This window comes from Mytilus galloprovincialis, chromosome 8 (assembly GCF_965363235.1).
Source record: "Mytilus galloprovincialis chromosome 8, xbMytGall1.hap1.1, whole genome shotgun sequence".
NCBI lineage: Eukaryota > Metazoa > Mollusca > Bivalvia > Mytilida > Mytilidae > Mytilus > Mytilus galloprovincialis.
In genome coordinates, this window is record NC_134845.1 from 88,205,233 (window position 1) to 88,227,180 (window position 21,948).

General features: G+C 31.5%; 1 long non-coding RNA gene and 1 pseudogene across 1 annotated transcript; one reads left to right on the top strand and one right to left on the bottom strand.

Moving 5' to 3' along the window:
- Positions 1-1,559: 1,559 nt before the first annotated feature.
- Positions 1,560-5,233, top strand: LOC143042764 (actin, cytoplasmic-like; annotated as a pseudogene).
- A 1,366-nt stretch (positions 5,234-6,599) lies between these two features.
- Positions 6,600-8,197, bottom strand: LOC143043647 (uncharacterized). Its single transcript, XR_012968526.1, has 3 exons — positions 8,032-8,197; positions 7,296-7,414; positions 6,600-6,811 (listed from the first exon to the last, which is right to left on the bottom strand). It is a non-coding gene; the product is annotated as an uncharacterized LOC143043647 (long non-coding RNA).
- Positions 8,198-21,948: the final 13,751 nt, after the last annotated feature.

Sequence of the window (21,948 nt, forward strand, 5' to 3'; positions counted from 1 at the left end):
ATTGAACTTTTGATGTCGTCCCTAAATCGGGTGAGGAAGAAGAGGAAATATCATTTTTCTGAAATGTGAAATTTTTAACTACAGAATAACTTTTAAACTATTATATTAAACATGTTAGATATAATACTTCCTTGACGTTAAGCAACCAACAATCAATCAATCCTACATGTTGTAGTGAAAATCAGCTAAATATGAAAAGTTGCATTTTTAGCAATTCTTTAAAAGTCCTAAAAGTGACAAGTTCTTATATACATAGATGTCTGTTATATAGAAATGAGATTTAAGATTCTTATTTACAACATATTTAATTATGCTGTATTCATTGTTATAATTTACTGAAATATAGGCCTTTGCCAATTATTGTACCGTAATTGTGTGTGTGTCAATAACATATTTGTATTTGTATTTATCCTTTCAAAGTTCAATGATAAACTTCAACGATTTTGAGATGAGCATTTTGCACAATTATCAAGAGGTTCTTGAAATAGAAATTGAGTTTGAACTATCATAACTTAACGCTTTGAAAAACATCACATACGACCTATATATATATATGCCGAAATATATATATAAAAAAGAAGATGTGGTATGATTTCCAATGAGACATCTCCCCACAAGAGACCAAAATGATTAAAAAATTAACAACTATAGGTTACCGCACGGTATTCAACAATGAGCAAATCCCATACCAAAGACCATATTAGAACATATCTCTTTGACAATTTTGAAAACCAGTGCCTCAAATGTATTATACCACAAACATCCATGCTACATACATTTTTGCTATATACATGATATATATGTCTTTGTTATAAACTCACAAAAATGAGGAAAAAAACATTTGACAGACGTCAATTAGGGTTGCTATATAACTTATGAGTAATTCTAGTTCGACTATTATTTAAATGTCCTTTCTAAAAATAGGATTTTTTATTGGGTTTATCATTGTCTATATTAAGCTATTACAGGTACCTTTAAACGATAGATCAAGTGTAACTTAATCTATTTTTATACATAACCGATGATAAATCTCCTTTGGTATTGTTTGATTTCGATTACTAACACTAAATACAAGCTTACTATCGTGTTTCTTCTGATTTAATCTGAGTTCTCGGAAAAAGTCTTACCTAGGTATAAATATGACCAAATTTTCAAACTATAATCATAACAAAAAACACGAAAGAGATCGCATAAGTAAGTACAATTTTCCATTTTATTCCCTTTGTATACAATGTATAAAGAGTTATAGGATTTATATTTCATCCAAAATAAGAAATTTGTTGTAAAAAATATTTTATCTAAGTACACTCAGCTATTTTGTAAGTCTAAGAATGAACAAGCAACAGTTGCAATTATTGACTTTTTAATTTCGTAAGATGTTGGAAAATGCTTTAAGTCCGGTGCAATGTAATGACATGTAATTGCCAATTGTCAATTGACAGCATCTTTCTTTCAAAGGTTGCTAATCGTATTTTTGTATGCAGCAGTACAATAGCGAAATGAAGTCTTCTTCGCAAACAACTATCTGTTATCATCTTTAATTAAGACCGTTTTTTTTTGTAATTGTAGAGCACACGTGATTATTAAAAAGTAACAATGAGTTTCAACGAAGACATCAGCGCAGTAATTATTGATAACGGTTCCGGAATGGTTAAGGCTGGATTTGCTGGAGATGATGCACCCAGATCCGTCTTCCCCGCAGTTACTGGAAGACCAAAATATCAAGTAAGTGTAGTTCATTTTACTACTGTACTTACATGTGAGTTCCCCCTTTTTTTCTGATAAAACGTAAAATTTGTTAGTCTCCTCACAGTTTTTTTTAAGAAAACTATAAAGCACGCAAGAGGAATAAAAGGATCATAAAAGGTTACATGATTCGAACTTGTTGAAGTGATTTGTTTACCATTTTATAATTCTAATTTGAAAAGTCATTAAATATATAATTCTAACCAATTCATGCTGTAAGATGCAATCCTGTTGCTCGTAAAACTTATGATGAACACGATGTTATCCTTTAAAACTTTACGTATATATATCAAAACCAATCATATTTTATTTGTCAGATTGTAATGGCGGGAATGGGAGGAAAAGACTGTTATGTAGGGGACGAGGCCCAAAGTAAACGAGGTATACTGTCTATGAAGTATCCAATCGAACATGGAATAGTGACTAATTGGGATGACATGGAGAAGATCTGGCATCATACGTTCTATAATGAACTGAGAGTAGCACCCGAAGAACATCCGGTGATGTTGACCGAAGCACCGATGAATCCAAAGGCAAACAGAGAACGAATGACACAGGTACAACAGAGTCACTATTATTGAGAGTTACGGGGGGGGGGGGGGGGGGGAGAGAAATATCGAGTTAAAGTTACGTTGCATATAGATATATAAGTAATGTTTAGGTAAAGATATAATTCTTTCTATTCTGTGAAAAATAATAAGAAAGACACATAACATAAACCCTTAGTCTGTTTCCTGCCGAAGGTCAGTGGTTCTTTCTTCCCTTCTGGACAGTCCTACTTCCAGCAATAATTGCCTATAGTTCTAAAAATGGCGTTAAGTATAAATTATTATATGATTGATGATTTAGTAATTACTGCAAAAATGTTATCGAACTATCACTATAGGGACGACAGCCAGTCGTTGTTCTCATTTTATTTTGCAAGAAATATGCGGAATCGTATTTAATTTTGGTTTGTTTCTGTTTTATTGACGTTTGCCATTTATTTATTTATTTTAATATGTTCTAAGATAAGAGGGGTACATTTGTAACTCAATTTAAATCTTCTATCAATATTTTGAAGTCTTAACTTTTTTTCGAAATACAAATTCAAAATGTCACTTAAAAAAATGAAACAAATCGCAAAACTTCTCAATAAATAAACTCATCATAGACACCAGGACTAAATTTTATATATACGACAGACGCGCGTTTCGTCTACAAAAGACTCACCAGTTACACTCGAATCCAAAAAAAAAAAATCAAAAAAAAAAAAAAAAAAAGCCAAATAAAGTACGAAGTGGAAGAGCATTGAGATCCAAAATGACAAATGTAAAATGATTAATATCAAGTTTTTTATTCTTTTTTTTTTGTAAGTATTTTGCTTTTAATTGATATCATTTGTTTCCTTCCAGCTTAATTGGCAACCGTTAAATTACTGCAAATCTTGTAACCGATTTGGCTTTCAGATTAAATTCGTTTTGATTATGATGTATCATTTTAATTTCAGACCATGTTTGAGACTTTCAACACACCAGCATTTTATGTCGGTATCCAGGCTGTTTTATCTCTGTATGCATCAGGACGAACAACAGGAATCGTGTTTGATGCAGGAGATGGAGTTTCTCATGTTGTTCCCATATATGAAGGTACACATATTCAAACAATATATATTATTTTAAATTTTAGCATACATTTTTGTACTTCTTTTATTCATCAATTATCTATCCTTTATACTTACAGTCAAAGTTCTAATGCAGGCTCCTCTTTTTATTTATAATTTGTTATTCCCGGACATTCCTTTCAATGATATTTTTCGTCCTTTACATTCAGACTGAAAAAAAGTATGACTTCGTGCTATAAATTCACCACTCTCTCAAAAGCAATGAAACATAATTATGTCGTTTGTATTTTAGGATATGCTTTACCTCATGCCATTAAAAGACTAGATCTCGCTGGACGAGATTTGACAGCCTACCTACAGAAGATACTGCGTGAAAGAGGATATTGTTTTAATAGTTCCTGTAAGTAGTTTTAATTTGATGAGTTAAAAACGCATTATTACTTTTCTTGTATATTTATAGATGTTTTCTCTATTAAAGTCCAGTGGCAAATATTTAATGAATATAAAGGAAAACTACATATTATATAGATGGGTTGAAAATTATAAAGTAACTTTTCTAATTAAAATTATTAATCAACAGGAGAAACACCCAGACATCAAGGCTCATGGGATAAATAAATCTGTAAAGCAACAATTTGACTTTTCCACATTTTATAAATTTCGACAGAATTTTGAAATTATTTTTTTTGTTATTTTAGCTGAATGTGAAATCGTCCGAGATATCAAAGAGAAAATGTGTTATGTTGCACTTGATTTCGAACAAGAACTAGATGCATCTGCCAAATCATCTCAAATAGAAAAGAGTTACGAGCTACCAGATGGCGGTGTCATCACAATCGGAAATGAACGATTCCGATGTCCGGAAGTCCTGTTTCAACCATCTTTTACTGGAATGGAGGCTGCCGGTATACATGAGATGCTCCATAACTCAATCACGTCCACAGATATTGACATCAGACGAGATCTGTATAATAATATTGTTCTGTCTGGAGGTTCTACAATGTATCCAGGTTAGTAACTTAACCAATCAGAGAGGTCGTTAAAGAATCGAGAGGGGTATGTGCTCGGACGCTCAAGAATAAAAAAAAAACATTCATGTCATGATATACATACATGAATGAAAAATACAAAAAAAAAGAAGAAAAAATTAAAAGGAAAAAAAAGCGCTGACACGATGCTTTTTATCAATTTGCTAATAGAACTTAAAATGCTATGCCATTTAATTAACAGTTAAGACCTTAACTGTTAATGGTTCATTGGACAATTGCAATGTAATGCGGGCAGGGCTTAATGTTATCGCAACCATTTTCTTGTTGTATATACATTTGTACCAATTCGATACTCCTTTTTGCGTATAGAATACAAAATATGTAAAACAAATTAACAGATCTCTTTAAGAACATAGACTCTGAAAAAAACTAATATAAATAGTAAAAATTAAAGGATATGGAAAGTGCATACACAGTTGCTTTTAATAACAGGTAGAATTGAATAATTGTGAATGTAAAACTATGGGTGAAATATTTTTATATTTTTTTTTGGTTTTTTATTTCAGGTATTGCAGATAGGCTGAAAAAAGAAAAAAGAAATGGACGCAATCATCCCAAATTCAATGAAAACCAAAATAATTGCCGCCCCAGAACGGAAGTACTCGGTGTGGATTGGAGGATCTATTTTAGGATCATTATCTACTTTCGGACAGATGTGGATATCTAAACAGGAATACGACGAATGTGGACCCAGTATTGTCCACAGGAAATGCTTTTGATGTGGATGTGGATAATTTTACATTATGAAGTTATGTGCAATACAATAATGAAGTGATACATTTTGTATATTGGAAAAATGGGCTTTCATGTAAATATATTCGTCTGTGATACGTTATTTTTGTTATTTCATTTACATTGATTCATTGATGATATTATCATTATTTTTAATATAATATTTATACACTTGTTATTAAATTAGTAAAGTTTTATTGAATTGATAATGTTATTTTCTTTGATGGTTGATGTTTGAAATGGTTTAGATAGAAAGTACAAATAAAAAAGCATGTATAGAGATAGTGATCCGCCATTATTGCCATAGTAGCAAGTATGAGACGATTGCGTGCGGTCTTTTTGGTAATAAGTTCGAAGTTAAATTTGCTTAAAAATGTTTGTCATATTGGATGAAGGAGTGTGCATATATTTTTTTTCAAATTGACCATACGTAAATTAAACAGCAACCAAACGACAAGAAAAATCAAATGACAGCAAAATGTCAACAAAGTCTTTCTATTTTTAGAGGAGCAAAATTTGCCTACACTGACAGTCTAAAGTGCTTGTAAACAAAATGACACAAATATCTACAGATCTAGCAAACAAGTCTGTTATAAAAATAATCAATTTATCCTATCGTCTGCTCTTTTTCTTTCTCTGATCTTGTTTTGTGCGCTTCACTTTAGCGTACATGTACATGAAACAACACATTAACGGTGTGTTCAAACATATAGTTATGTTTATCTATAAACTACGAAAGTATACGCAAATACACTGTAAAAACAGTGTTTAGATCCTAAACACTTATCTAAACACTTTTTCTGTGTACGTTTTGAAACGTGTTTAGCATCTAAACATGTTTAGATTTTAACAAGTGTTTAGATTTCAACAAGTGTTTAGAAGTTATATGTTTAGAAATATATGGTGTTTAGACCGTCCAACGGTAAACCTACTAGTACTTTGATTTCACAGGAACTACTTGTGTGGTACAGCACTACAGGTTGATTAGTCCACACTGTATTGTAGAATATACAATACATGTGAATATTTCTGCTTTCATGTTTTGCAATGATTTTTACCATAATAAATTTTTTTGTCTTGTCTATATAGTATATTAAAGCTGGAAAACTTCAGTAATGATAATAATAATATTAACAATAATAGGTTTACACATTTTATTTTTTCTGGAGACCAAAGAAAAGTTTGTAAACAATACGACCAAGTTCAGTAAAGTCTGTAAACAATTGGACCAAGTTTTGAAAAGTCTGTAAACAATTAGACAAAGTTTAATCCTCCATTATTTATAAAGGAAAAGCCTGTACCAAGTCAGGAATATGACCTTTTTTCCCGTTCCTTTTGATTGTTTATGGAGTCAAGTGTTTGATGTTTTTTTTACGTTTTATGGACCTTCCACCTTTTATACAACTTAGAGTCTGGTTCTTTTGTTTTTGTTTTTTTCTGATCTAGTCTTAAACATAACATACAATCTATTCAAATTAGTTCAATAATTTATTTTTAAGTCTCACTAAAGCAAACAAAAAATACAATTATAAAATTTGATTAATTTTTATCCTCAACAAATAGAAATTGTTAGTCCATCTCCTATCATACAGGAATTTTTCATTGCGGAACAATCTTCTTTTGAATGATAAAGGCTCTTGGTGTGCAGTTTCTTTTCAGTTGTCAGGTGAACTTTTGTATCCTGAAATGAAAAAATGAAACCTTCATGTACAATTGTATGCAACAGTCACTTATCCTTAGATCATGTTTATTAAAAAACATTAAACAAGCTTCTTGAAAAAGATTCTTACAAAAGAAAAATACAAATTGTAGTTAAAAAGACAATACTTTTCACCTTGTACAAATGTATACATCAAAAGACAAATAAATCAAAGGGAACAATATATAGAGCAAACAAGCATGCAAGTTTTTTTTTATATTATAAAACAAAATCCTTGATTTCTGAGAACTACAGCCTGTTTTTCCTATTCTATCCTAATAGTAATATTATGAATATTTTTTTTTTAATTGACCATTTTTACCTATTCAACAGGATAAATATTAGAGAATGATTTAACCTCCATTTTTCAAAACTAAATTATAATCCTGGTACCTTTGATAACTATTTCAATCATATTATAGTTCTGTTGGCAACTTAATAATATACTTTTAATATTTTTACTTACATCTGCTCTTGCAATTAAATCATCCTTTTCTCTCTTCCTAATCTGTTCTTCAATTTGATCTATGGTATGGATTTATTCTAGCTCTTAACAAATTTCATTCCCACTTCAGTGTCACAGTCCTATAAATGCATACATACAAATAATTATAATAGGTTTAAATAAAAAAGAACAACTTGACACTTTATTTTTGACATTGGAGTTTGAATTTCAGTTTATTTTCAACTTTTTAGCCATGACGTGGTCAGTTTATTTTCAAGTAATGAGTTTGAATGTCCTTTTGGTATTCTTTGTTTTTCTTTGACAAGGTGAAGTGAAACTATAATTTCAGTCTGAGACTACTATAACATGTGTTATAGTAGTCTCAGTTTCAGTGTTACTTTGTGTAAAAGATGTTGCAGTATAAGCCATTGGGAACTTATGCCTTGCAAAGATAGAATACTTGAAACTATGTTTTAATGACATTGTGCATAGCAGGGAACAGTATATCTAACATATATGTTCCTGTGTACAGTGACAGTTTAGACTATTCAATCTCATTTTAAATTTCCGAACTAGCTCATTCTTATTTTATGCTTGGTCCTTGCGACTGAGTATGTGTGTATATTATATGATTCATACCACAATAGTGGTCTCGAAATAGCATAGGTTAACAGTTTAACGCACATATTCCTTTAATTAGTCTGTTAAATTATGGTTTGTGCCCCTCCCCCTTTTTACGAAATCTGGATATGCTTACCTTCCGCTGCTGTAATAACTGTTAAGATGGCTTTTGATTCCGTCAATATTCTAATATGAAGTTCTGTATCTGTTGCATCGTCAAAAGATATATATGCTTGATAGATATGATCCATTGTTTTAAATGTTGTTTGTCTTTGGCGGGTCCGAAGGCGTCCGTATCAAATTACAACGATAGATAACTCTGTTCGTTAATTAATATAAGACCACATTCGGACAACGACTCCGGAAATTAAAGAAATTCACTCACATACTATAAAAGATTATTTTATATAATATGTCTCTGGTATAAACAGTTAATTGCTTAACTTATAAGAAAATAATTGAAAGTAATTTTATAATCTTACAACACAAAAAAGGGAAACTCATTTGGGGAAGATGATATGATTTGTTCTCATTAATAAAGAAGCTCCGCATACGTTGGACTGAAGTTTGAAAATAATGTTAATTTCAAGACATCTAAGATATCATAGTTTCACAGAATATGTTTGAATATGTAGAAACATCGCAACTTGAGGTGAAACCAGTACTGAAATATTATAAAGTGTTTAGGTGTTTAGGAAAGTGTTTCAGAAGTGTTTAGATGCCATTTAATGTTTAGCTTAATGATAACATTCACTGATAATAACCCTGCAACACGTTTAAATTCTAAACACGTTTAGGGTTTTATGTGTTTAGATAAATATCCGTTTAGATCCTAAACGCTTTCCTAAACACGTTTAGACCTAAACATGTTTTAGATCCGTTTAAAATCTAAACGCTGTTTTTACAGTGTACACAATGTAAGATAGCAACCTAGCGATATAAATAACCAAAACTTAACTATGTGCATGATGTTTGCCTATCAAAATATAAAGGATGAACGTCAATCAGACAACAACCTAGCGACAATAAAAAAAAAAAAACACCAAAAATACTACTAATAGTAACTATTTAGTCTTAGATGCATGATTTGTTTCCTTAGTTGTTATTGGCTTCACTAGCTGTCAGTAACTACGATTACTCGCAGATCTGTTCTTGTTTTTGTTGTTTGGATGTAAAATTAACCGTCCACGTCTATTTTGTGCTTTTTTTTTTGTTAGATGTATTTCAATTGTATTTGTCTGATGAGTCAAGCCTTTTTCCTCTGATCTTGATACTTTGTTCTTATGTTCTACTGTTTCATCATTGTCCGAGGTTAGAGGGAGGGTTGGGCACACACTAACATGTTTAACCCCTCCCCCATATTCTATTTGTTTCTTTTCTAAGATAGGAACCTGTAATTTAGCTAACTATGCGGTATGTGCTTTGCTCATTGTTGAAGGCCGTACGATGACCTACAATCGTAACTGTTGTTACTTTCTGTGTCATTTTGGTCTCTTGTGGACAGTTGCTTAATTTGTGTCATTGGCTTTCATACCACATCTTTTTTAAGTTAATGTTTGATAGTAAAATGAGATAAAGAGTCAACGTTAGTGAGACAACAACCTAGCGACGAATATAACAAAACAACATTGTATGCACTTAGGCAGCAATTTAGGTAATATGAGGTGCATTTAGATTCTAAACTGTGCTTTATTACCGTTTAGATATTGACATTGAAGTTATGTTTAGTTAAATAGTCATTTTTATTATCATTGGGTTTTGAGTCGAGAATATGGGATCTATCTGCTGTCAGTCGGTTATTTTTAATTGTTTTGGCCACTTCGGTCATCTAACCACTGTCCCGAAGAGATTAGTCATGAACTAAAGAAATTAAGTACTTTACTACTGCGTGCTTAAGAAAAAGAAGAACCAAATAATACAAATAACACGTTTCGGTTTCTTTTTTCTTAAAACGTTTAAAATATGATATTTTATTCCTCCCCCCTTTTTTTGTTTTATCTATTTCTAATGCAGGAACAAATGAATGAAGGAATGTATGCTTTGAATTTAAAATAATACGAACGAACGAACGAATGATAGAATGAAGAATTGAAATAACAAAGAAAATAACGAATGAATGAATGACACATGGTATGTTCTTTTTATCTTATACTTCAACAGAGGATATACAGACAAGGACTATTTTTAAAACTTTGAAAATGCATTCATCATGTACTTGTATATAAAACATTACCTAAATTTTACAGTTCAATAACATTTAAAAATACTAAAGACTATCATATGTTTATTAACCAGATTCCTAAATATTTCCTAGGCGGGCTGAAAAACCAACCTTTAATGACTGCTTCCAGAATGTTATCACAATAAGGTTAGCCCTGTCTACTTAGACGCTAAGTCTGGTGCGAAACCACACATATGTATTGCTAAACCAAAATTTATCATGTTTTATCTATATACAAAAAAATCAAAAAAATGTCTTTGAAATTATTGTAAATATGTTTAGTCTTTAATTTGTTTCCCTAGTATGTGCCTTCTTGTAATCTTCAACATATTGAAGTTAAGAAGTATTATGTAGATGTAGATGCCTTTCCGTTATTTTCCGTGACTTTTATCACATGCAACTTCGTGCATTTCCGGAAATTTGTTTGTAAACATATAAGACAAAACGGCTGCGTTTGTTGAGTCTTTGAAAAACGACACCACAGTGCGGAAAACCGCAAGTGATTTAAGACTCTTCACATATTGGTTGAGGAGCAACAATTAATTAAGAGTAACATGTTTTATTTAGAATACATATCAAATTTTGAGTCCAACTTTAGACAGGTTCAACCTCCAACAACTTCAGGCATAAGTGAGATAATTAAGAGTAACATGTTTTATTTAGAATACATATCAAATTTTGAGTCCAACTTTAGACAGGTTCAATCTCCAACAACTTCAGGCATAAGTGAGATGCGACAATAACAAAGGAAAATTGTGCACATGTTTTCGGAGGAAAGTTAACAATAATGCAAGTTAAGAAATGTGTACTTGGTTGTCTGTAAGTTATTTTGTAAAAGTTCAAAGAAAGACAAAATTTTTACTTGGTTCACCGTTGACTGTATTTTTTTCTGCTGAAGTATATGATAAAAAGATCATTTAACATGTCATTTTCATATCAAACCTTTATCGGTGCTCGTTCATGATATCGGCTCTCGAGCATGTGGCTCTTGGGTTGAAACCATGACCTACAAAAAAAATGTAGGGCCGATAAAGGGTCTCATATGAAAAATGCCATGTAATAATCTATACTTATTGTATTGCTTTTTTAATAATATATAATCATGATTCTAACATTTTTGTAAATTATTTTCTTATCCAACTTAGTTATGTTTTATACTTAAAACGTGACATTTGGGTGTTTTTTCCCGGCATTTGTCAAATGACGTCAAAGTGTCATGCGATAACTTGACAGAAAGGGATGCAATAATAACCGGAAGCACGCAGTTGATAACAATAAAGTCATTTCAAACAGCTAAGACAATTCAAATTGAACTATTATTAATAAGCATGGTCTTTTTGATTTCAGAGCCTTAATCAGTCTTAATATGTCATAATACCAGCCCGGAAAGAGCCACCTTTTGATTTTACTTAAATTAACATGCCAGTGGCGGACCCCGAACTTTTTAAGGGAGAGGCACTGACTGACTTTCCTAAAGGGCCCACTTCTATCATAATTCAGTGATTTCCTATAAAAGCAACCAAATCCCCCATTCGCCCCTGGATCCGCATCTACATGCGACCTCTAATGATTTGACAACATATCTGCACATTAGTTTATTTCAGGAACACTGGGAGAAGAGTTCGTTGGGAGAGATTATAAATAGAGACAATTTGAAGAGGGGTCCCACGTTAATAATGTTTCAAACATCTATTTTGATAGAAAAGTACATAGAACTTTGGCCAAATCTTCATTCTTATCTACATAATACATAAAAAAAAGCAAACCAATACTTAAGAAAAAGTTATGTATACTAGTATTCGAGATAAGTAAAATAACAAAAAACCTGAACTCCTATGGAAGTTCAAAACGACAAGTACTTTATTAAACAGTAAAATCAAAAGCCCAAACATATTAAAAGAATGAAAAACAACTTTCATATGCCTGACTTTGTACAGGCATTTCTTGAAATAGAAAATGGCGGACTGCACCTGATTTTATAGATAGCCAAACCTTTCACTTGTTTGACACGTACATAATTCCATAAGTATATTGAAAACAAGGTGAGAGCAAAACAGACATACTAAGGCAAACATGTAAAAAAAAACACAAAACAATGGTACAGTAATCAACATTGTAATTTAACCTTTAGTTAGTTAATTAAGATAAAAACAAACAGCTATTTCAACAAAGAAATTTCGGTCGATGATAGAACCCACAACAGTTTTATTTGGTACATCTAATCTACACAACATGATTAAGAAGTGTATATATACAACCTGTTTTTCGTTTTTAGTTCAGACACATTTCATGTTTAAATTTGCGTAGTGTAAAAATTACCAATGGTAATTGTCCAGTCTTATTACAGATATAAATACCTAGAACACCGCATGTATTAGTACTAATTGATCTTTTGAGGTAAACCCTTACATGTTTTTTTTGTGTACATATTTCTACATGTATTTAGACTATTGACAGTCTTGTTTCAAAATTTCGCAAAAACAACTGTACACTGACTAATTATAGTGATGTCAAATCCGTCAAATAGTCTGCAATTGACTTTTTGCCTATTTTGTTTCGGTTGTTTATGTATTTGTTTATTTTATTATAATTACATGCTACACAATAGTTGTACATAATACATCTAATTTGTCCAGTTAATTACACGGGAATACTTACCTTGATCGCTGATTTGTCACGTGACAAACTTTAACGTATTAATGTTCACAACACAAACTCTCATAGTAAAATCAATTACTCATGCGTGAAAATGGTAAAACTATAACGGTTGTTTTACATGATGTTAAATTCCACGGTAAGGACATTTTTATGGCTAATTTCAAGCTTCTAAAACAACTTTTTAAAAAAAAGATGTAAATTGTATGGACAGATCTTGTCAATTCAGCGATCAAATAATCAATTAGGTAATCAAAACAAAATCGAGATGACTTGACACGGCTGGTAGTAACAGTTGTACTAAATTACTACGTATATATAAAGTTGTATCATTCACCAATCATTTATACAATGTCATGTGTATAATCAATCCTCCAAACTACTTGTTACATCCATGTACATGTGCATACTTTTTCTTTTGCTTCATGCATACAACATACTGTTATCCAATTTTTGTTCTCACAATTTTTTGATATTTTTTACTTACACTTTTTTCACAGAACAGATGAAATGCTATGGGTTATTTATCTTTGTATACGGCCGCTCTCAGTTTGACCAATTTCAGCCAGATGTAACATAACTCATGGGAGTAGGAATTGAGTTATATCGTATGAGAGTTGGCCAATACTCACCAGGCAAAAACATCAAACATAGACTAAATTATATTGATTTTATCTGTATCAACTTATTTCTCGCTTGTAAAAGTGTCTCGCAGGCACTGGTGTTATCAATTTTAATCTTCACGTTGACGCATCAACTAGGCGTGTGCCTTAAACCTTTAGAGATGAAACATGTAGACTCAAATGTACAAAAAATAACAAGTGTAAATGTTAATCTTAGACTATTTATTATTTTATTTTTACTATTTGTTATTCAAATTTTGCTAATCTTAGCAGGAATAGAGGTAAATCCAGGTCCCAGTGACGATATCGATTCTTCTCAAAGTTCAATTAACTCAACTGACATGTCGGATTTCGGTGAACTTTTTTCAAAATCAGTCTCAATTCTTCACTTAAACGTGCAAAGTCTAGCCCCGAAAATAGATCTGATTCAAGCTGAATATTCTGATTTCGACATTTTAGCGTTTAGTGAAACCTGGTTAAACAATAATCATACAGACGAATCAATTGAAATCCTAAATTACCAGCACCCCTTCCGTCGCGACAGAGGTCCACACAAGGTTGGAGGGGGGATAATTGTGTATGTAAAAAATGATATACATGCTCAACGTCGAATTGACCTCGAAAGCGAAAGCTTGGAAGCAATATGGTTAGAAATTAAATTTAAAGATAAAAAGGCTTTGCTCGGAACCTTTTATATACCTCCCAATAGTGGACCAGATATCTGGGAAAAAATTGAATATTCTCTTGATATGGCGTCTAATGATAATACTATTAATTACATAATGGCCACAGGCGATTTTAACGATAACCAACTAGCCCCTGTTAATTCAAAAATTACACCTTTGTTAAGCCAATTTAGTCTTACTCAATTGATAGATGAACCTACTCACTTTACTGAATCGTCGTCATCATTGTTAGACCTTTTTATAACAAACGATGCTCACATAATAACTTACTGTGGAGTCGGGCCACCTTTATTAGACCAAATACGCTTTCACTGCTCTATAATTAGTCTTTTGAACTTTCCAAAATGTCGTCAAAAAACTTTTAAGCAGAAAATTTGGCTATATGATCGAGGAGACTATGACAGATATCGTAACATTTTATCTGAAAAAAATTGGGATTCCGTAATTAACTTAAATAACGTTGAACAATTTACAACCGAAATAACAAAAACTATCATAGAAGCTGCTGAAAAATGTATTCCAAATAAAATAATAACTGTTCGTAAAAATGAACCTCCATGGCTAACAAATGATGTTAAAAAAAAGATAAGGAAAAAAAATAGAATCCACAGAAAGGCTAAAAAATATAATAACCCATCGGATTGGTCAAAATTTAAGAAAATACGAAATGAAGTTACCAGTTTAATAAGAAAATCAAAGGAAGAATATAACAACAATTTAATTAAAAAAATCATGAACAGTAGCCCGTCCACTACTAACTGGTGGAAAACGGTTAAACAAATATCTGGATTAAAAGCAAACGACGCAAGTGTACCTCCATTAATGGTTAATAACAACTTAATATTTGATGAAATCGAAAAGGCAAATGAATTTAATCGATTTTTTTCTTCCCAGTCAAATATTGATGATTCAAGTGCTATGTTACCTGAAGAACTTAAAACTATTAGTGATGACATTGGTTATATAGAACTTACTGTTACTGAAGTTGAAGATATATTGAAAATTGTTAATCCCACAAAAGCTTCTGGCCCAGACCTAATAAGTCCCAAATTGTTAAAAGAAGCATCTTCTGTTTTGAAGTATCCACTATGTAAGCTATTTAACTTATCGTTAAGTACGTCTACTTTTCCAGATCAATGGAAAAGAGCAAACGTTACCCAAGTTTATAAAAATAGTAAACCGAATGACGTTAAAAACTATAGACCTATTTCCTTGTTGAGTGTAATTTCAAAGTGTATGGAACGATGTGTATATAAACATGTTTACAATCACCTCATGCGTAATAATATTTTAACGAAAAATCAATCAGGCTTTACACGGGGGGATTCAGCGGTTAATCAATTAATTAACATTTCAAATGATTTTGGGAAGGCTTTAGATAGCGGTAAAGAAACACTGTGTCTAAACCACACCGGCAAAATTTGCTCGGACTCGATGGTATCTAACATCCGGCACAATGACGGAACACCAATAGACAAAAGAAAGGTAGGTTTCTCCTTATTCTTTTATTTTTTTTATGATATCGAACAATGTATATACATATACAACTATTTTCTATTGTGAGATGCAATATTTTCTACAACCGTTCTATATTAACGGAGAAATAAGTCAAAATGCATGTCAAAATGACGAATTGAGTGAAGCTTGCCTCGAAATTGTTTAATTTCTCGTTAAATTGTTCACATTGTACGGAAAGAAAGGTACGGGAAGATAGATATTGACACGGAGATTGCAAATATAGTTATTATGAGCATCTCAATAATTGTATTTCTGTGTATGGAACGAAAGAAAAGGGTCATGTCAAATTAAAATAAACCGGTTTCGTCAATGTTGTTACTACACAATCACCCGGTTTCGTCTACATATATCACCCGTTTTTTTTTTTGGTTTTTTTTAACAAACAATTTATGAAAAGAAACTTTGGCACGGATCTGAACATTGTCTTTCGATAATTTAAATATATTTTTATCGTAAAGTAAACTTGGCGTGTTAAAATCTATTTTAAACGGGCACTTTTGGACATAGTTAATTATGATAATACACATTTTCCTAATGAAAGGCGTATCCCTTATTTCACTAACTTCAAACTAATGTTAAATGGAATATAAATACTGAATAGCAAACACTGCTATCTAATTATTTTGTAACATTATTATATTTTCTTTGTTTATAATAGTAGTATTTAAAGATGAAAAATAAAAGGATGTGTTTTGATTGTGCCATAATTTTAATTTACTATACTATATTATATACACTTAGTTTACAATATTTACAATCAATTATTAATACATTTATGCATTCAATCATTGACGAACAGTCCAAAACCGACTATAGTCTATACTGTTCTGCACAAATTATTCATGCATGCAGTCCTGCCAGATTTTCTGGTACTATATATACTGTGTTACTTGCGCACTAAAGCGAGTTTTCACACTTAAGCATCCATAACATAGCAGTGAGATTTGTAACTTTCTCCCCGTTTCTGGTAGGCACATTTATTTTCATAGGCATGTGTTTCACATTATTTTTACAGTTCAAATTCATTTTTTGTACAGTTCAAATTCAACTGAAACTTCAAGATAACTTTCTAAAACAATATCTGACAGATTTGTATTTTCAATGTGAATAAAAGTTGGTTTGCAAAACATGACCGTCATTTATATCTAGGTCTTGTTAAGAAGAAGTGACGGTAACCACTTATCCCATACACATTGACAATGAGACAACTTTCTTTTAGACACAAAAAATATGTTGAATTAATCAAGTTTAGGTCAGCGTATGCCTTAAACAATGAGAAAAACACACAAACTGCATGAAAGCAAGCTATAACAGGGCCCTAAATTATAAATGTAAAAAAATTCAATCGCTCTAAACCAAAATTTTAAACATCACCAAAAAGTAAACAGAAGTTTAAAATATTTATATAACTATATATAAGAAGTGTATAAAGTTTAATGCCGTTATAATACTTCGTTTTTGAGATATGGCGCGACATGTTAAAAAAACCCACATTCCTGTTTCACTTACATTTTCTGTAACTCAAAAAGATTTTTTGATTTTCACTAAAAGGTTTGCAGATCGTTTGACCATTATAAGAAATAACTATGTTAAATTTTAAGAAAAAAAGATAAGCTGTCCTGAAGTTACGGTGCGACATGTTTATGCTGGACAGACGGATAGATAGACGGACAGACGGACGGACCGAATGACTGATAGATGGAGGAACGAACGGATGGAAGGACGGACGGACAGACGGGTGTATACAATAATATGTCCTGTCAAAATTGGGACGGGCGTGTAAAAACGCAAAGAAATGAAAAAAAACTAATTAAAGGTCAATAAGTTTTAGTAGGATATCGGCCAAGTCGATTTATTTGTATATTTGTCTGCCTTATCATTTTTGCTATATAACTTTTATACATATTTGAAAAAAATGTATAGAAACCGATAAAAAGAACTTGATATTCGGCATTTATTATAATAAACATAATCCAACTCACATAATCCGATTTCCCGGGTGTCCCTGTTTTCTCATTTCTTACAATATTTTAATTCGGTATACACTTTATAAGATAAGTGGCGAATCTAGATCACGTATAGGTTGCACGCCCCGACCCCACCTTTGGTTGCCAAAACTATATTGAATCCTGTATTTAACGATTTTGTAAAACAAAAAAATAATCAAAATTTTGTTTGACTCGCTACGCTCGGCGGTATGTAAAAGTTGTTCGAATTACGTCCACTTTGAAATAAACTGAATCCGTCTGTCCGTATATATTGTCAAAATATATTGACCAACGTCAGTGTGCGATCATCATAACACAACGGCGACAGTACAGACTCGTTTTTTTAGTAATGTTAACAAAATAATTATTATTGAATTTTGTCGATGACCTGAGACTATTATACTAATGTGTACATAGCAGTAAAGTTACAATAAGGGATCAAAAAAAATATTTTAATGCATGGTAGTTGTAATCCTACATTCATTTTCTATGTCGATTATGCATGCATATACAGTTGTCTTATTATCAACGTTTATCCTTAAGAAGATTTATTTTCAACGATTGTAGAAAAGATTACATGCATAGAATGATTAGATTACTTATAAAGGTGACCATCCTTTTGTGCGAGAAAATCACATATCAATTATGTGTTTCGATTTTTAAGACCGTAAACTTTAATTTCAAGTTTAAACATGTTCAGCATATTTTCCCATAACTCATATAGAAAACGCATATTTAGAGAGCTTTAATCTAAATATGCTGTTAAAAAATTTCGGAATGCAAAGTATATTAAAATATTTGTGTTCTATAAGAGTAGGAATTCAAGTTTTTGCTTATTATTTATTTGAATCTGAGACTCATATAAATAATAAGCCGTTGTCCGGTGAACGAACTTGTTTTCCAACGACCAACAAAACTCCTTTTAAACGCTGAAGCTAAATAATCAATTATAATGTAATGCGATTATGATTTTTTTTATTTGACCAAACCGGGTTATTCATTTTGAAATCTATGACGAAACCGGGTTGTATACATTGACGAAACCGGCCAGTTCCATTTTGACATGACCCATTTCTTTCGTTCCATACACAGAGATACAATTATGGAAATGCTTATAATAACTAAATTTGCAATCTCCGTGTCAATATCTATCTTCCCGTATCTTTCCTTTCGTACAATGTGAACAATTTAACGAGAAATTAAACAATTTCGAGGCAAGGTTCACTCAATTCGTCATTTTGACATGCATTTTGACTTATTTCTCCGTTAATATAGAACGGTTGTAGAAAATATTGCATCTCACAATAGAAAATAGTTTTATATGTATATATATTCCTCGATATCACAAAAAAAATAAAAAAATAAGGAGAAACCTACCTTTCTTTTGTCTATTGGTGTTCCGTCATTGTGCCGGATGTTAGATACCATCGAGTCCGAGCAAATTTTGCCGGTGTGGTTTAGACACAGTGAGAAATAAGGGTAGTATTCTGTGATATAAGTAAAGCGTTTGATCGAGTCTGGCATAAGGGACTGCTATTTAAACTTCAACAAGCGGGTATATCAGGTACTTTACTAAGGTGGTTTGAAAATTATCTTACAAACAGAGTCCAGCGGGTGGTTATTAACGGTTCATGTTCCGAATGGTTACCTGTTAATGCAGGCGTCCCACAAGGGTCCATTCTAGGCCCTCTCCTTTTTTTGATATTTATAAATGATATTGTAGAAGACATTCAAGCTCAAATTAAGCTATTCGCAGATGACACTTCATTATATATTATGGTTGACAATCCAACAGAAACAGCTACAATTTTAAATGACGATCTAGATAAGATTTATAATTGGTAAAAAAAATGGCTTGTGAATTTTAATGCCCAAAAAACTAAAAGTATGATAATTTCAAAAAAAGTAAATAGACCCTTTCATCCTCCATTAAATATGAATACCCAAGAGCTACAAACAGTTAGCAAACACAAACATCTAGGTGTCTTTTTTTCTAACAACGGATCCTGGAACGACCATATTGAATATATAGTTTCTAAATCTTACAAAAGAATAAATATAATGAGAAAAATGAAAAATGTTCTTGATAGATTTTCACTTGAAAAAGTTTACATATCATTTGTTCGCCCAATTCTCGAATACGCCGATGTCGTTTGGGACTCCCAAAATCAGAATTTGATTGTTAAACTTGAAAATATTCAGCTTGACGCAGCGCGTATCGTCACGGGGGGTACTAAACTTACCAGTATAAACAATTTATATATTGAAACTCGATGGGAAAAATTATCTGAAAGACGACGCAATCATAGACTAATTCATTATCACAAAATTTTGAATAATAAAACTCCAGAGTACTTAAGAGACTTATTGCCCGATTCAGTAGGAAGTAGGCATGATCATAATACAAGACAAAGAAATAACATTACCCAAGTCAACACACGGACCCGTTTATATTCTGAATATTTCATCCCTGCAACAACAAAACTATGGAACACTCTTAACTTAAACATAAGAAAATGTGAATCTCTATCATTATTCAAAAAACAAATTAGTACCCAAAATAGTAAGGTCCCAACGTATTATTATATAGGACATCGTTTCGGTCAAATTCTTCATGCTCGCTTAAGAATGGATTCAAGTTCTTTGAATTCTCACCTTTTCGTTCGTAATTTAGTAGACTCTCCAAATTGTCGTTGTGGTGATGTAGAAACAAATACTCACTTTCTGTTATCTTGTCCTATATACATTAATTTAAGACATGAACTATTAGATTTTATTTCAGTTCTTCCTGTCCAAGTAAACACAAAAACTTTGCTTTTTGGATCAACGGTACTCTCAGATGAGCAAAATAGTATTTTATTCAGTTTGGTGCAAAAATATATTATTAAAAGTAAACGTTTTAACCCTTGATGTTAATGCCTCATCACTCAATAGGAACCCAAGCATTTCACACTGTATAAATTACAATTATTCACGTTTATTTATTATTATTTTTATTTTATTTTTCTCATGAATTTTTTTTCTTCTTCCTTTTTCACCTTTTTCATATTCATATATTTATTACAGAGCATGCCAGTATTTATATTTATGTATTGTTCAATAAGTGTATTATGTCTGTAAAGGGAGACAGATTTGTAAAAGCAAATTGCTTGTTTCTGAATCCTTAATATTATTTCATTGTATAATATGTTTAATGTTGATTTATCTGAATAAATATTGTTTAAACTAACCCAAAGCATTTGAAAATTTCTTAAACCTGTGATTCATCACAGTTATTGATTTGAATATGTTTAAATAATAAATGTTCTCGATAACAACCTACTTTTTTTTTTATTTCATTCATTGTTTATTTTACACAGATGTACATTCCGATGAGCGTTTGCTCTGTTGTGATATTAAAACAAAAATAAACGTACTGTTTTTTTCGTTTTAAGTTTTGACAAATGCGTGTTGGAATTTAATTGTGTTTATGAATCCATCCGAAATATTTTTCAAGTCAGGAATATGTTGTTCAGTGGTTGTCGTTTGTTTAGGTGGTTCATCAACAAACAAATGGAAGTTTTTAACGAACTTGACTGGCTATACAGCCCTCTTGCACGGTCGGTAGTTTGGTTCATAAGCGTTTATCATTGGTTATATAATTCAATTTTGGATGTAACGCGTCTTCTGATTGACTGACGTTGTTTTGTTTATCAGCTCATAGCCATAATTTAGGCATGTGACCGTGACGACATCAACATTTTTTCATGGTTTACTCAGGTTTAGAATGGAATTTAGAATTAAATTAAAATAAACGATCGAATATTTTTTCTGTCTATTCAAAATAACATATAAAATGCGATGCACACTTTAAAATAACCCGCTACGAGGGTTATTCAGTGTGCATCTCATTTATTATGTTATTTCTTTATTAGATTAGACCGTTTACTTGGTTTTCCTGTTTGAATGGATTTACAGTAGTCATTTTGGGGGTTCTTTATAGCTTGTTGTTCGGTGTGAGCCAAGGTTCCGTGTTGAAGACCGTACTTTGACCTTTATTGGTTTACCTTTTACAAATTGTGACTTGAATGGAGAGTTTCATTGGCACTCAATACACATCTACTTATATGTACATCTAAAATGTCTTTCCAAATTTTCGATATAATATTTAGGCGTACTAAACAAAATCATATGATAATAAAACTTTTATTATTTATATAACAAATATATAAAATTGTAAATAACAATGATACTAGATAATAAAAATTAGTATAGAATAGATGATTACATTTATGATGAAACAAACAACGATATTTCAAATGCTTATTATAATGTTAGGAATAATTATGACAACAATGAAATAACCATGGACACGTAATAAAA